The 16,962-nt window shown below is 46.1% G+C and overlaps 1 protein-coding gene across 2 annotated transcripts in view; it reads right to left on the bottom strand.

The window, feature by feature from the left end:
• The window catches only part of LOC135901313 (cell adhesion molecule Dscam1-like), a 162,983-nt gene that overhangs the window by 123,331 nt on the left and 22,690 nt on the right, over positions 1-16,962 (bottom strand). The window lies entirely within an intron of this gene.

Raw genomic sequence — 16,962 nt, 5'->3', positions numbered from 1 at the left:
TTTCAGGTGCCATGTTCATTTCACAAGAGTGATTCTGCATGCTCACGCGGAATACTGAAGAACGTTGCTATATACAAATTGGTGTGTGTGTGTGCAATATTAAGCGCGTAGGATTGCGTTTGTGCCCGGAGTGTTATGTACGAGAGGAAATACCACAAGTACTCCAGAAGTTCAATCTCTTTTGAATTCGAAATAAGCTCACGAATTGTGCACTTTTCCTAAATATTAGCTGCAACACAGTGACCCTTAGATAATGGTCACTGTGTTGCAGTTAATAATGACGCCCGTGACGCCCGTGACGCCGACATACAAAAAATTGGTTTAGGAGCTACTAGGAATTGTAATGGTGCTTGGAACACCAAATTTTGGATGTTCACATTCATATGCCAAGAGTGACGGGGCTCCTGCGTTTAGGATGTCTCGACTTCAAGCATTAAATCTGCTGAGTTTTACAGAAGTTCCTGATGGCGACGACCTTTCGATGACATAGAAGCGTGAACATGCGGGCAAACAGCATCTTTCCTAGTTTAAAGTAACATTGGATAATGAAGTTTGGTAGAGCATTGGCAACACATAAAACTGATGCCAAGAATGCCCACGCATCAATATTGCGAGTAAACGGGATGTTTGTGGCTTTGAGAAGAAAAACAAATGACGATGATTAATGGAAACTTATCAGTATTAATACCCAGGTTACAGATTTTTTCGTACATTAGGTTAATCACTCTATTGAGACTTTGGCGAAGGACTTCAGGAGATTTTAACGCGCGTTTGATTTGCATGACCATGTTAATTTAAAACTTCAAACAAAGATGTCAAAATTATGCCTTTATGCAGTCAACAGATATTAATAAGCACGCCAGAATGTAAATTAACTGTCCAGACCACTGCGGGAAGAAGCACAATCTTATTGCATTGTCCTTCACTAGAGCGGGGGACTGTTCTAATGCAGGCCATTTCTAGAAAGACAAACATATAAGGATTCACACAAGCGAAGAAAGTGCTTTCTTAAAGAAGGTGCACACTATAAAAAGTGGTCCTCATCTATCAATTCTTCCAGATGGTATCACAGACTAATGGCGCAGAGGCCATGGCAACAAACATGTAAAAAAAGAAAACCCCGACGATTACAATACTCCCTAATGCGAAATTTGAGCGAAGTTGTACACGTGTTTTCATTTCGCGATATATCGGTTGGGGCGGACAATCTCTCTCGCACGCATGTTGCAAATGGAGCGAAGTGCGGCGCGACTGCCTCACCATTCTGGAGATGACGAGATCCAGCACGTGTGGTGACGCGTGGGCGCGATTAACAGCAGCAGCTGCCGCCGACAGACTTCCCAGGCGATTCGTGCTACTGTGGCGCCATCTCGTAGCCATTGTTGCCGCACAACGCTTCATTTTTGCTCGCGCTTTCGCCATGCCCTCTTCCGCTTTCCGCCTCATGGTACCGCTACACCCTCACCTCCGCTTTCCTCCTCCCGACTTTCTTCCCGCGCTTCGCGCCGCGTTTGCATTCATCTCTTGCTCCTCTCGTTCTCTCAGTTACACCGAGCTACGACGCCGACGCATGCCGACGCTCGGCGCAGGAACGGGCCCCTAAGAGATACGCTCTATAGGAACTCAGATGCGGTGGCACGGAACGTTGAAGAGGGCGCAGGAAATGGGTCGGAATAGAGTGCAAAAGGAAACACACCCGAAACAACCGGTTAGGTTGCATGAAGTTCTCAATGTCTGCTCCCGTGAAGGTGTTTCTCTACGGCTACGGGGAGCATTTCGTTGGATGTTATTTTGCGCGTCTCAAGTACGTCTTCCTGTTGTTTGCCTAACCATTGAATATAATTTTCTTTGTGTTTTTCTTGCCATGAGTGCTTCTTGGTTTCCTTTTACTGCGTAGTGCTTACTCTGAAATTTGCTGTTCACAGCAGTAATCTAGACGCCATTTTTACCCTTACCGCTATTTTTCCATTTCAGGAAACTAAGAGCCCGTTTTTAAAGTTTTCCTTTTGTTCTTTTCTCAGATTGGAAAAATGACTCGTGCATCAGACTGTCGGTGGTAAGCAGGGATTCACTGGGTTACAGAATCCGTCGTCATAGACGGAAGACATTCTCCATGGGCAAGTAGGCTACACGTAAATGAAAGGAAGTTGAAAAATGAAACAAGAAAACACACATCCAACGACCAAATAAAGAAAAGATATACGGCAGAAGGGAGTTTGGCGCCAGCGATGCATTCATGTGCTCCCGGGCTCGCAATGGCAGCGAGATTAGGAACATGCAGCGTGGCTTCTTCCCGAGCACGCACGGGCTGAAAGAAGAAGGGCGCATTCGGCGGCAGTTGTTTAATTTTTGAAACGCGGCTCGAAATATTTGTGCACGTTTCGCGCAAAATTCTGCTGCAGTTTTGCCCCAGTGAATGCCAGAACGGCGCCAGCCTGCACATTTTGACTGCTCCTCGTGCGAAATCCCTCGTCATTTTTTTGTTGTTGTCATCAGGCTTACGGGCATAAACAGGGTCGAGCGAGACGCATAGCTGTGAAGCAAGAGCAATAAAAGAGCCCCGCCTTCAAAGAAAAAGAAATTTGGAGTGATCACAGTGCAACGACTGCAGGCACGCGCAAAACAGGAAATAATTTCGCGGCACCTGCTGAATATTTAGCAGCAGCCATGAAACATGCAACACACCTTTCATACTGGAAGCGGCTCCTTGTACGCTACGTGGAACTTTATAAGCAGATATAACGATGGTATATCCTTTCTTCTTTTTAGTGTGTTTCTTTTAGAATCTGTGCAGTTTCCGTAACGAATTCTCCTCCACAGGAGAGAGGCATCGTACCAAGCAGAATTTTAGGGATCCTCGAGTTAGAGCCTGCAGTCCTGTGGAACCGTAACGGCGATGGCCAGTGAAGCGCATGCAAGCGCACATAGAGTGTCGTGGATTACAAACGTTATGCAACGAAACATGCCTGCGTGAATATGAATTACGTGAGCATTTTAACGCACTTGGAGCGCCCGGAAAGTACTGTGCTTTCTCCTTTCTATAGTCCTTCTATTCCTCGCATAAAGCGAATTTAAAGTCTGAGTGTCAGCGCAAGAAATAACAATGCCCCAATTTTTATGGGCGACTGAGCAATGCCAGAATGTAAATCCGCCTGCAGGGTGCAAAAAAAAAAAAAGAATGAAGAGAGAGAGCGAACTCTTCTAACAAGAGAAACTCCAGCACTCTCCTGGGGATCTTCATAAGCTTAGGCTTAAAAAAAACAATCATTTGTAATACATTAAACGTAAAAACTTTAGTACATGTTGCACGGCACCCTGATACCTTGCGAAAGGTTTTATGTCCGAGGGAAAATGGGACAGGAGAACGCGTAACTGCCAGTTTCCAGTTCGCCAAACAACTTTGAGTTTGCTTCAAAGCTAAGTGAGATGCACAGTGCGTTAATGCATTGTGTCTACATTGGCGTCAATTACAACGTTAACGATTAGTGACGTATTCGTTGATGGACTTTAACGCCAAGAAAACTGATGCGGCGCTGTGACTCTGTGTGTGCGCGCGTGTAAAGGAGGAGAATCTCGCGATATTGTTTGCTTTTTGTCAGGGCTGAGCACCGCCGCGTCTTTATGCAAGTCCGATTGAAATCAAGCCTCCTTAGCCCGCTATATGTAACATAGAAACATCTGAATAATTGGAGAAAGCAGTAGAAGAAAGCTACAGTTTAAAAAATAATCTCCGCTCACTTCATTGGTGTATGCGCGCGTTGTATATGGCATATGATGAAAGTGATCCTAGGCAAATGCTGATCTCTAATTAATTGTTTTTATCGCTCTGACTAGTGCAAGTGTTTCCTTACCGGAACGTCTAAATACAGTGACCGAAATTAAGCCCACGCTTCCATGACGCCTGCAACTTAGTGCGAAGGTGTGATGGAAAACAGCATGTAAGGAGACAACAACCTCAGAGCGCATTAGGGTTAAGCGTCGGGTCAAGTGCTGGAAACTGTGCTCAACTCCTCCAAAAAGTAATAAACATAAAACGGTAAATATGTTTGCGAGAGCGGACGTGACGCGTGTATAGATGATGAAGTCTGTATTTTACGGCTATGCTTGGAAGATCGCAACAGTAAAGGCACTGTGCAGACAAAAATATATTTTCTGGCCATAAGACTCCGCAATTGTGAAGTCAAAGTTTTAGAGATTGTGTGCTAAAGATTTACGCCCCGAAGCAAAACCCCGTTCAGAAGAGACGTTTCAGTGCCCAGGTTCTTGATAACTAAGGTTACCTATTTTACATCACACCGCCTTTTAATCCAAAGCACACGATTGTTTTATGCCTTGAATCTACCACTGAACAAAATGAAGCGCTAAGCTACCGGCACAACATTCGAACGCTGGGCCGAGATCTTTTCATGAGAAAAATCTGATTATTGCGTGCATGTAATAAACAACGCATCTCTCACAGACTGCTGCCTAAATAATTGCTGAGGCTAGGATGCCAACTACCTCGACTCTTCTAGTACGATGGCTCCAAGAAAGCGGGATGAAGAATAACGTTATCACTAAATGGAGTAAATATTTAAAACCACAGGGAATAACCCCAAATCGCTAGAATTACCACGTGGTTTAATATTACTGGAAGTGATTGCTTCTATATTAGGCCACTCAGTGAGCCAATATAAAAATGTAAAAAAGAAACGAAAAAGCAGAGTATAAGTGTCACCAGCAGCACATAAACAGCGGGGCATTCTTCTGACTAGGGCCTCGTAAGAGTTTCAGGTGTTGGGGTATACTCGTCTTTGTCTGCTCTCCTGAATTAAAATGTACTATTTCTTGCTGGCAACAACGCTCCTCCATTGTCCCACAAACAAGTAATGTCAAAACATTTGCCGTATTCTACATTTAAAGATTCACAGGTGCACTGCATACCTCATAACACTTGCCATGCCTGAGAGAACCTCATTTTTGATGCTGCTTCTTAGTGAGAAGAGCCTAAGAAATTTCCCTCAAGCACATGTTTTAGGTGTGCGTGGAACACAGTGCAAACGAAACCGTCACCGTCGCACCTGTGATCAGCTTGGCCAGCCGGAACAGCGCTCGTGCTGACGGTGGAGTGAAATCAAGTAGCGTGGTGACAGGCGGCTGACAGACACAAATATTTGCTTTTACTATCGCCTCAAACTGTATAGACTGCAAGACTGGATATGTTATTTGTTTTCTTATTTTTCGTTTCGCTTGTTTTTTCCACGAGCTGTCACGGAAATGTGGCGTGCGGCGTCAACAAAATATTTGAATTGACAAGGAGCGATGAGCTACTATGCTATCTTTTCTATATCTTGCCCGAAGGTCTCGTTTCAAAAAAATGCACTCTTGCTCTGAAGGTGAAAAACTGCTTCTTTTCGTGCTTCACATTTTTCCTGACATAGACCAAATCATGCGCAAATGTGATCTGGCTCGGTGGAGAGGAAGAGCCGTCGAATAGGAATGCGTCGCGAAAACATCGATGCTGTCTTTTGCTCAAACGCACGTTGTTTGTGTTTTAGACAACCCTTGCGGCTCTCTTCCCTGCTGTCAATGTTTGTGGCTGTGCTTGCAACAAGCATACTTCCTTCCATAGTGTTTATCATCGACGTTTGCAAGCCGTTTTAAACGTAAATACGTTCCGAAATTTTCGCGTGTTTCTTAACATCTCTGCATTCATGTTCTGAGGTTTCCGCACTTAGATCAAAACACAGTGTATTTAAAGTGCGGCATACTTGTCGGTGAGTGTCTTGTGAAGATGTTCAGTGTTAAATAAAGAAGAAAAAGACAAAACATGACCAAACCCCTTTGTTTCGGCTGTTGCAATTAGCTCTTCCAACTCCGGTAAAGCAATGACGAAGCATGCAATCTAGAACTTCTAGGCATGCACACTTTGATGGTAAATAGGGACCTTATGAGGTCACCATGTGTGTGAGCGTAAGAAATGCACCTGCCTGTTCTACCTATGCATCATTCAAGTGAAGGAGAGAAGGTTGAATACACAAGTTCTCTGAATGCAAATGAAGGATATACCAGAAATATTAGCGGAGAAATTAAAGGATAAGTGTAGAAAAGAAACATAACGGTACTAGGAAAAGGAAGATTATAGGGACAATAAACATCTACCAATTTCCTCTTTGCTTTTTCAATAAGGCTGGATAGCTCCTTATAACCTTATAAAGCTTCAGGTCGTGAAGACAGAGCTGGCTTTGAGTAAAGGAAGGCGTAAACTGCAGAGCCAGACGTCGGATAGTTCAATTAGAAATATTCGAAACTCAGACTTAACACCTATTCAAATACGTCAACTTTTTTTTGCCAAATTATGTTTCGATTTCCTCTTACCCTTTCCCTTGCGTAGCCATCCAACTGGATTCATTTCCGGTCAGATTTCCCAACCTTCCATTCCTCCTATTCTTGCTCTCTTGACTCGGACTATACGGTCCAATGCCAACCAGAGGTTTCGAAGCAATTTGCGGAACAGTACACAACAAGCTTACGGATCAAATGTGGCTTTTTAGACGATGAAAGACCATAAACACCCGAAGCGTTCTACTAAGAAAAAAAAAAGACTAACGACGAAGTGCCTGTCTTACGCACTTGCGCATACAGAACACTAGAAATGCTAAACCTCTTCGGTGTGCAGGTGTTTCTCCACTTCTCACCTTCTGGATGTGCAGAGTTCATCCCACCCATGACGTGTGTGCTCGCAAACTGGCACCGACAAAAGTAGAGACGCTATGTAGAAACGACGCGAGGCCCGGCCACGTTCTGTTTTGTTGACACGCGTCGACGTGCTCGGAGCACCACTGCTCTTGGACGACAACCTCATGCATAAAACACCGCAGCGCACTCGTTGTCGTGTTAGTCTTCTCCCGTTGCGGTGAAGGTAATAAAAGCCTTCACCTTGCCCCTCTGTAAAAGCTCTCCTTGCAATGTGAATGAAGTCAGCGGAGCGTGCGCGTTCGCAATACAGTATACGGAAGTCCCCAGCGAGGCAGAGCATCACAATGTCTATTTTTATGTTTCTTTTTCTGCGAGCTATGATTGCCATACCGAACGCGTCTCCTGACAAATCACGCACGCATGGACGAACGACCCTATGCTGGAATACCCGCCTGAACAATAAGAAGTCATGGCTGAACAAAAAAGGCCTCAGCCATCGCGTTTCAAAGTAAAATTTCAATAATAGATGAAAACTACAATATGCCGAATATTCCGCATGAGGCATGAAGTCATACACACTTGTATATGGTAGATCGAAAGGAGCTTCCACTACGTACGCCTGGGCGTGTGCGCACACACCGCATATCACTGTAACGAGAGATTTGCAAGTTGGAGCAAAGTCCTCGTCACTAAGTCAGTAGAGCACGTTCCTGCAAGACGCCACGAAATCACAGTCGTCATGAAATAAATCGCGGGGGACGTGTACGATAACGGTAACATCGAAGCACCATGCGCATTCTGACGAGTAGGTGCAATCTTGGAGATTTGTTTCAGCCACATTCAGTGAGAGATTGCCCATTACGCCAGAAGAAGTAAATTGAGCACCAGGAGAAAGAGTGACGTTAAGGTAAGCAGACCAACCAGCTCCTACAATGCAAACATTACTATCTGGGCAAATTGCGTGATAAAAAAAAAACTACTTTGGAAACAGAACTGCCCAAGGAGACTGTCTTACGGTTACACACTAAGTAACTATTAATAACTGACTTTTATTCTTTTTCCTTCCGTCTTTACGTGTGTTCCAGCAGCCTCGTCAGAAATTTCTGGAAATTCACTTTTAAAACTTGATGACAAGTGCATCTGTCTGCTCAGGAGCGCTAGCGCTGACGCCCTCTGGACCTGTTTCGCCTCTTTGCTGCACAACCAGATGAAGTGTTTTGTCATTAACAACATCTTCGAATGCAGGCGCCAATACATCTGCAAGCCTCTCCCTTAACTGTACAACATAGCAATGAAGGGACGCGAAGTATGCAAGACTCGAAGAAGGATTGCATACTTTCCGCAGCCACCGTCGAAAAACGCTGATGCGACAATTTTACGCTGTCGTACTCGTAAATACTCGTACTAGTATTTCGTAAAGTGAGTACGATGTTGGCAAAAACGTTTTTATTTTTTTATTTTTTTGTTTAGAATGTCGAAACCGTTCCTTGTCCATCGTACTTTCCCACCGAAATCAGGAATTTAACACGTTCATTTTCAGATTTTCTTGCGCACTGTCCATGCACACTGGCATCGTTTACACAAGCTGTAGCAAGTTTTCACATTGTCGTTCTTGTGTGCCACTCTGCCGTTGTTACTTTGTCGTTGCGACAATGATTTTTGCTCTAAGGTTTGAACTCCTAATCACGTGTTTGATTCGAAGCCATGGGAGACGACAATTTATTCGCTGTTGGAAACTTCAACGGAGCCTCAAAAACAATACCCGAGGCAATGATATCGCGCAGGCAACCCGAACCGCTAACTACGGGCTAAATCGTCCATCAAGTTGTCAAGCTTAGTATGGTTCGGTTAAAGTTTGAAACACCAGACACACTGAAGTTCGTTCGAACTAGTCCTGGGTCGATCACATAAGCTAACCACACGCTGATATGGCACAACTTCCATTTGCTAGCTGGAGCCTTCGGGAATACGAATACTCTTTTCAATTAGTACGATCGATGGTGCAGCCAACCAGGAAACTTGTGCAGGGGTTAACCTTTAATCATACGGCACAATACAGCCAACAAGCTAAGAGTTTTTGCTTTAACGAGGAGAGTACATTTACGACACGTGTAGCACTTTCGTGCTGCGTGTATGGATTTGGAAACACATTTGAATAATTATACAATGACAAAGTAATCAGAAGGCCCTCAACCAAAAAAATTTACTCCCAAAGATGAAACACAGCGTTAAGGATGCCGCGGGAAGTGCCCAGAGAATATGTGCACCTGAATGATGGTAGTCGCTAAACTTTTGAAAATGGACTGCATACTGCAACTACTCTGTGTGCATTTGTCTGGGGTATGTTGCACGCCGCATTGCAGGCCACTCGAATTTCAATTCTGACAACCTGTGCTCCTTCAACACGCGCATCTATGTAAACGGCCATCGTGACCTTACGCCAAGGCCTGCTTTCTGTCATCATGGCAAGGATGCAAATGAGCAACGTTGTAGTGAACACCAGAATATCTTATCCACTAAGCCATATTGGCTTGCAAGATTAAACAGAAACCTAGGCAAACGTACAAAAGCAATTTCCTCGTGTTATATTCCTGTATAGCTGTCCGCTAGTTTAGAAATGCTAGTTTTTGTATCAGCGGGAGAGTACTGAGAGGTCTACTTGCGTAATGTATTTGCACGTGTGTCCTGTTCAGGGTACGCTAGCGTATTGTTCTGTGACCAGCATCAGAATTCATTAAATCTGTGTGCATGCAGCTGGCTGATACCTCAATGGCGAAATCGGTTGAGTACCGCTGCCAGAATTGAGGAGGACTAAGTTATGTCCCAAATAATGTATCTTCATTTGTGCGTTATTTATTCAGGAACTGTTAATCCTCCTGTTTTAAAGGCATCATTTTTCATTGAGCATACACGGGTGTCTATTCTCTGCTTTCTTCCACCACACCTTGTACAAAATTTGGAATCTCGTGAGGTCATTTTCGTTGCTAAAGTAACATATACCACAAACGAGAAAATGTTCAAATCTATATAAATGAACGCCTCACACTTATTATCGGTGAGCCTCGTTTTGTACTTGAAAATATAAAGCGCAATAAACAGTCAAATGTCTTTGCATACAAGTATCGAATGTATATTTGCATATCATATATAACTTACGATACCTGCATAATTTCTGGGCCCTTTCACCATACAGATCACTCCACCCGTAAAACAGAAGGGATATCAATTTAAATGTTCCCAGTGTGGCATTACCAAGTTTCTAGCGTAAACAATCAAATAAGGCAAAACTCTTGTCGTATACAAACACCGTCACGCAGAAGTGCACAGAAAAACTGAGGCAGAAAAAAACAATAATCTCTCTCAATGTTAGTACAGAAGTTCTCACAGTTTTCTTTTGACTCAACTGCAGTTACCGCAGTCCGTGCTGTACTCAGCCTGTCGTTCTACGTGCGAGCTTTTCTTTTGAACTTTATCAGTTCATCGCATGCCATTTCATTTATTCTCTGCTTTGGAACCTGCAGCTAAGCTCCGTGTTCTCTGTGCGGCAGTATCACGTTGCAAAGATCTTGTCATAGAAACGTCCTCGTGAACAGGAGCACCAGAAAAAAAAATATCCACACAAGAAAGATAAGGGGACACCTAAAACACTCGTCTTTCCTTTTACGAGTGGATCAATTCTCGCCGTTTTCTTTTGTACTTTGTTTCTTCTGTTGTCGGCTCAATTGAAGCTGCCCACGTAGTCGGCCGAGGACACACGGTGTGGTTCCGCATGCCAGCCTTTCATTCTGATCTTTTATTCCGGCACTCGCGTTCAACGCATGCCATGTCATTTTGTTCTCGGGTTTTGAACCCGGAGGCAGGCTTCGTCCGCCAGAGCGGGCAACGCCTTGCAGCTCGAGTTCGCGGGGCCCGCGCGAACGAGCCCGGCGCAGTGTTTCGCAACGCTCAGTGCCGCGAGATGGGCGTTGTCTACGGACGTGACTGCTCCTACTCAACCGAAACGAAACGGAGCCCGCGGCAGCGCGGCTGGAAGTGGAAATCGCACCCGGCCACAGAGAGGAACATGCCCACTGCGTGTGCGCCTACACCCTGCAGCTGTCGCCCAACGTTTCGTACTGCGTTCTTGTTTCTTCATACTTTCTTTTTTCTTTTAAACGATTGTTAGCGCTGGACTTGTTTTTCCCCCTTGGGAGGCTTTTTTTCTTAGTCTTTCAAAGATACCTTCCGGGCACGTTCTTTTTTTTTCTTTTAGATAGCGCAGGACTTCGCCATATTGCGGTATTACGGCTGAAAAAAAAATGTCGGTCAAAGCACGACAGAGTGATTAAAGTAATTAAGCTAAAATATTGCCCGAGCAGCCTACACGGTTGAACAAATTGAAGCATTGCATAGAGTCCTATCTGTCGTTCATTTAACTTATCTGTCGTTCATTTAAACATTAGATTGCGTTCGAAGTCGTACTTGAAATCACCTGCTTTCGATGATGAAACCTCTGCGAAGCTAATATTTAATTATAGGAGAGCGCCATGCTTATCCGGAAACAGCAGCACCGTTCAACATTGCTTTTTATGCTACAAGCTAAACTTACACTTTGCTCAGTCTGTCATGTTCTGTTATCGGGGTGTTGCGTTTCCGGGAATTTTTAGCAACAGCACCGATGCCTGTTTCACAACCTTTCCTACGATTTATTGGCAACTATACTGCGTCGCAGCTCTAAGGGCGGCACTTCTCAGGACCTCAGTAAAGCTGCGTCCGTCCGTCCGTCCGTCCGTCCGTCCGTCCGTCCGTCCGTCCATCCGAACATTCAGCACACCAGTTTCCTCAAACCTAGTGAATGTTTAATAGAAGCGGTGAACCACTCTTCAAGGCCATACAACCTTCACAAAGATCACCGGCAATGGCCAGCAGACTAAAGCAAAAATAATGTCACAAATACGTGTTTAAAACGATTGAATTATCCTGTCTTAGCGTCAATTTTCGAAAATAAAAACAAGAACGTTTACATCGGTATTTTCTAACCCGAATTTAATAGAACTCAGAAATGAACGTTGTGGGAACTAATTCAGCAAGCCTACACACAATTCGTGGATATATCCAAGCAATAGACGCACGACAGCCAGCGCAGATTTTCATGTACAGCCTCTCTGACCATTGGATTCTTCGAAATGCATTGTTACGAAGTAGAGCCGGAGACGAAGCTGAGGAGAGTACAGAAGGCGACGACACTCGCTGACCTCGCGCGGGCTATCTATCACAATTTATGCCAGTGAATGCGCTGTAAAAACCGTTACATATATTTGAACATCTCTTTCCGTAACATTTTTGGTGGCAAGACGCATTTGGTGGCCATTTGGTGGCCACCAAATGGTGACATTTGGTGGCCAAGACGCACGGCAAGTTTACGCAGCGGGCGCTCCTTAGCTGCATTGGCAATGCGAGCTCGAGGCAAGACTGCTTAGGGTACGTTTCCACTCGCGCCCATCATCGTCGTGGTACAACCGCACGACATAGGAACCTTTTCTGGCAGAGATAATGTCGACGTTGAAGGTTGGCTTCAACTACAGGGTAGGTTGAGCGCGAGCAATTACTGGCACCAGACCGTCATTCTCGCCAGCCTGATATTTTACCCCGTGGGAACTGCATGCATCTGGTTTTAAACCCGCGATGAGGAACCCACCTGCTGAAACTTATGCAAGCAAAAGCTCACTAATTTTTTTGGCAAGCCTGCTGGCCACCGCCATGCCACGCAGAAGGTTCATGAGAAGGTGCCGGAAGCTGCAGAGGTCGCCCATATCTTCAAAAGAAACACGGACAACGCGTTTAGCCTTCTCGTGTTCAAGAACTCTTCCACAGTGCAGCACATCATTGCTGAATGGCACTGCTTCGAAGAAGCCAACAGCCGTTGTGTTGCCTACTACGTTTCTCGCCTTCCTAACGTGGCTGCCACATCAACCTGCGAGGACCTACGTCTCCCACCCATGCCGGCTACATCCGACAGTATTGCACGCATCGTCCGCGGGGAGACTGAAACTGCGGCTGCAGTTCCTCCCCTGGTTAACGCTCCAGATGATTCCTATGCAACCATATCCTTCATCTAGACCATTGTAAGGCAAGAATAGGCCAACATCGGGCTCCAGTTACTTTGCCCAGCCAACAGACCTGACTACCATACCACTCACTCGGCGTACCCGATATATCACGCATTTCGTGCATTCGTCCTCCGTATCAAAACACGGAAGAATGGCGCGCTTCTTATGACAGACTTATCTGTTTCTTCTGTGGACGCGCTGAACCTATTTCCCACCGTTGTCGCAGTTCTTGAAACTCGCAGCCTTAGCCGAGTTTTCGCTTTACCCAAAGCTCACGTGGTAGTCTCCGCCCGCGGTCACACATCGAACAAAACACCGCAGTAATGTCTCTGCCCACACGACCAAACCATTGCCCTTCGCCACGCCCGCGCCTTTCACGCCCGCCTCTGCCTCCTTACTTCCGTCGCTTCTCGGAAAAACTAACGGGCGCAGTTCTGAGAGGTGAGCACGCCATGACAACCCGACCCGAAATTCCTTTGCTTGCCGTGCCTGGCCATCAAAACCTCGTCAACGTGGACGGTATACCTGTAATATCACTGATTGACACATGGGCGCACATATCGCTCATGAACTCGAACCACCATACATGCCTAAAGAAAGTCCTAACTCCTGTCCCACTTGTGGTCGTACGCGTAGCCGACAGTGGTACTAGAGCTGTCGCTGAGATGTATGCTGCCGCTATCACTGTAGCCACACGCCATACTTCTATTTTGTTCGAGGTTTTGGAACAGTGGCCACGCGAAATCATCTTACGCTTTGATTTTCTGTCAGCACATTCAGCCGTTACTTACTACTCTGCGGGTGCTGTCCAACTCGCCCTACCACATGCTATTGAACCTCGTGATGTTATGCCTAGTCGGCTATGTTCCACTGATTACGTTCGCCTACCTCACGGAGCTGTGACCTATATGGCTGTTTCATGCGATCCACCTGTTGCCGAAGGCGATTACATCGTGTCGCCCTACGTCACCGTCCTTCTGTCGCAAAACTTCGCATTCCCACTCACTGTCCTCCGTATAAAAGACAATGCCACCTGTCTTTCTGTAATGAATTTCGGCCTCTGTCTTCAAATGCTACCTCAGGGAATATCTATTGCAAATTTGGCCTCGGCTTGCGACTACCACATTTCGGCCGAAACTAGTGATACGGCCTCGCCGAGCTCTGTTGGTTCGGGCCCTACAAGACGAGTACTAGAACCTTTCATGGCAATGATCTCTCCTTACTTTCCGGTCCACCATGCGGATGCACTTAGTTGCCTTTTCACTTCGTACCGGGACATTTTCGATCTCGATGACCGGCTGTCGTGAAACATCGTATACACATGGGCGACGCCAGCCTGATTCACTGATGGGCCTGCGGCGTCTACCCTACTGAGTGACAAGTCATACAGAAGGAAGACGATAAGATGCTTGCCAGAGATATCATTGTGCCTTCTTGTAGCCGTTTGGCTTCCCCGGTCGTGGTCATCAGAAAGAAGGATGACAGCTGGCGCTCTGTGCCGACTATCACCATCTCAACAAGGTGGCAAAAAGGACGTTTACCGACTGCCGCGCTTAGATGAAGCCCTCTGTTGTTTATATGGTGCAAAATATTTTACTTCGTAGACCTTCGCTCCCTGTACTGGCTGGTTGCCGTTGACGTCAGGAACCGCGAAAATACCGATTTTATCACAACTGATTCCCTCTATCAGTTTAAAGGGATGACGTTCGGCTTATGTAATGCTCCGGCTACATTTGAATGCATGATGGACGCTTTCCTTCGCGGCTTTAAGTGATTAATGTGTCTGTGCCACCTCAATGACGTAATCGTACTTTCATCAACTTTTGGCACACACCTCGATCGCCTTTCGACAATTCCTTCTGTTTTCCACAATGCTGAGCTTCAGCTCAATTTATCAAAGTGTCACTTTGGCCGTCGGCAACGTAGTGTGCTTGCACACCTCACAGATCCTTCTGGCGTCTGTCAAGATCCACAGAAAGTTCGCGCCGTAAAGAATTTCCCCTTGGTGACCTGTGCCAACGATATTCGAAGCTTTGTGAAGCTCTGCTTATACTTCCACCGGCTCGATCACAATTTCGCTAACGTTGCACACCCTCTCACGGAACTTCTGAAGGAATACGCGACTTTTGTCTGGGATCAGGAACAGGATACTGCGTTTGCTGAGCTTACCTCGCGGCTCAGTTCACCATCAATTCTCACCCATTTTGATGCGACCACTCCAACAGAAGTTCGTACCGATGCCATCGGTCTCGGAATCGGCGTTTATTTCTTTTTTTTTTGGCTTAGTGGTCAGCAAGGCTACGACCGGGTTCTTTAGTGCATTAGAAGACTTCTGTGCCAAGCATAGCACAATCACTCCATTACTGAACGCGAGTGCCTTGTGTCCGTTTGGGAAGTGGGTAAATTTCGCCCTTACTTGTACGGCTGGTCATTCACGGTTGTCACCGACCATTATTTCTTATGCTGACTTTCATTCCTAAAGCATCCTAATGGACGTCTCGGTCGGGGGGCTCTATACTCATACACAGTTGGGCATAAGAGCGGCCGATTACATGAAGACGCCGACTGCTTGACGCGCCATCCATTAGATCCACCGGAGCTTCCCGACTGCTGCGAGTATACCTGCGCGTTGTCTCTTCTTGCATTTCAGAACCTCGGAGGTAAACAACGCTGCGACATCTACTAGCGAAACGTCATTCTGTGGCTGACTTCTGAGACACTTTTCCCTTCTCTGCGTACGTTTGTGCTGCAGGATGGCGTCTTGCGCCATTACACCAGGCAACCTCATGGCCTTAAACTGCTCTTGGTTATTCCCACATATATGTGTCAAACTGTTCTCGCACAGCTAAACAATATTCCTTCAACAAGTGACCTCCGAATTTCTTGGCCGTATGACTGTGTTCGGCAGTGCTTGTTTTGGCCCGGTACAAACCGTTCCGCCTGCCATTACGTCGCTTCTCGTGCCACAGTGCCAGTGCTACAAGAAACCAGCAGTACTGACAGCATACCGCCTTCAAACACTTGACGTACTATCGAAGCCATTCTTTAGGGTTGGTCTTGATCTTCTTGGCCCTTTCCGGCTATATGTCCGCGGGAACAAGGGGATTCTCGGACTCGCCCAAACAGCTATGCAACCGACATCGCCACACTCCTCTTTGACGACGTTGAACTTCACCACTGCGCCCCGCGGCAGCTCCTCGAAGAGCAGGGCCACTATTTCATACCAAAGGCTGTCCAAGACCTCTTGCAATACGCTACAAAATACAAGTTGATAAGGGCGTACTACGCTCTCACGAACGGCCTCACAGAACGTTTTAATAGAACACTGAAAGACGTGCTTGCTATGTATGTTTCTGCCGACCATCGTACTGGGACATCGTTTTGTCCTTCGTAACGCTTGCTTATATTTACCGCCGACATGACTCTGCAGGTTTTTCTCCGTTTTATCTCTTGCACTTGACACGCTCCTTCCCGCCGTTCTTTACACGTAATTAGAATACGCCCTTGACGCCATCTAGAGAGGTGTAGAGGTACGCCAGATTGCCCATTTGCACAGTACCCCTTCGCAAAGAAAGCAATGACGATTCTATGATGCTCACCACCGTGATGCCCACATCAACCCTAGTGATATGTTCCTTCTTTGGACTGCGTCACGGTGATTGAGCCTTTGCGAAACGTTGATTTCACCTTACTGTGGCCCGTACCATGTCTGGCGCCAAGTGACCGACGTCACATATGAAACCACGTCTCTGGATTCCATGGTGTCTCGACCTTCCAACGATGTCCACGTCACCTGCCTTAAGCGATACCACTCGGACGATCTAGCGGACACCTGGACGGCACTTTCCCCGCTGGGGTTGTTACGAAGCACAGCCAGGGACGAAGCAGAGGACAGTACAGAAGACGACGAAGCTTGCTGACGTCGTGCGAACTGTCTTAAATTTTGTGCGCCAGTGAATCCGTTGTAAATACCTGTGAATATATTTAAGCCTCTCTCCTTTCCGTAACATTATTCAGTTCGTCATGCGTATTTAAAAAGGCCAAAACAAGAAAAGAATGGAAGCGCAGCCACAGAACCTGTGCTATACTGCAGCAAATTTCAAGCGTGACTAAACGCCATACAAAGCCACATTTGGCGAATGGTAAAACTTTCCCAGCATTAGAAAAATTTCTTTTTTTAATATACGCAAGTCTG

The sequence above is a fragment of the Dermacentor albipictus genome, chromosome 3 (genome assembly GCF_038994185.2).
Source record: "Dermacentor albipictus isolate Rhodes 1998 colony chromosome 3, USDA_Dalb.pri_finalv2, whole genome shotgun sequence".
Classification (NCBI taxonomy): Eukaryota; Metazoa; Arthropoda; class Arachnida; order Ixodida; family Ixodidae; genus Dermacentor; species Dermacentor albipictus.
This window is presented reverse-complemented; position numbering and strand designations above follow the sequence as displayed.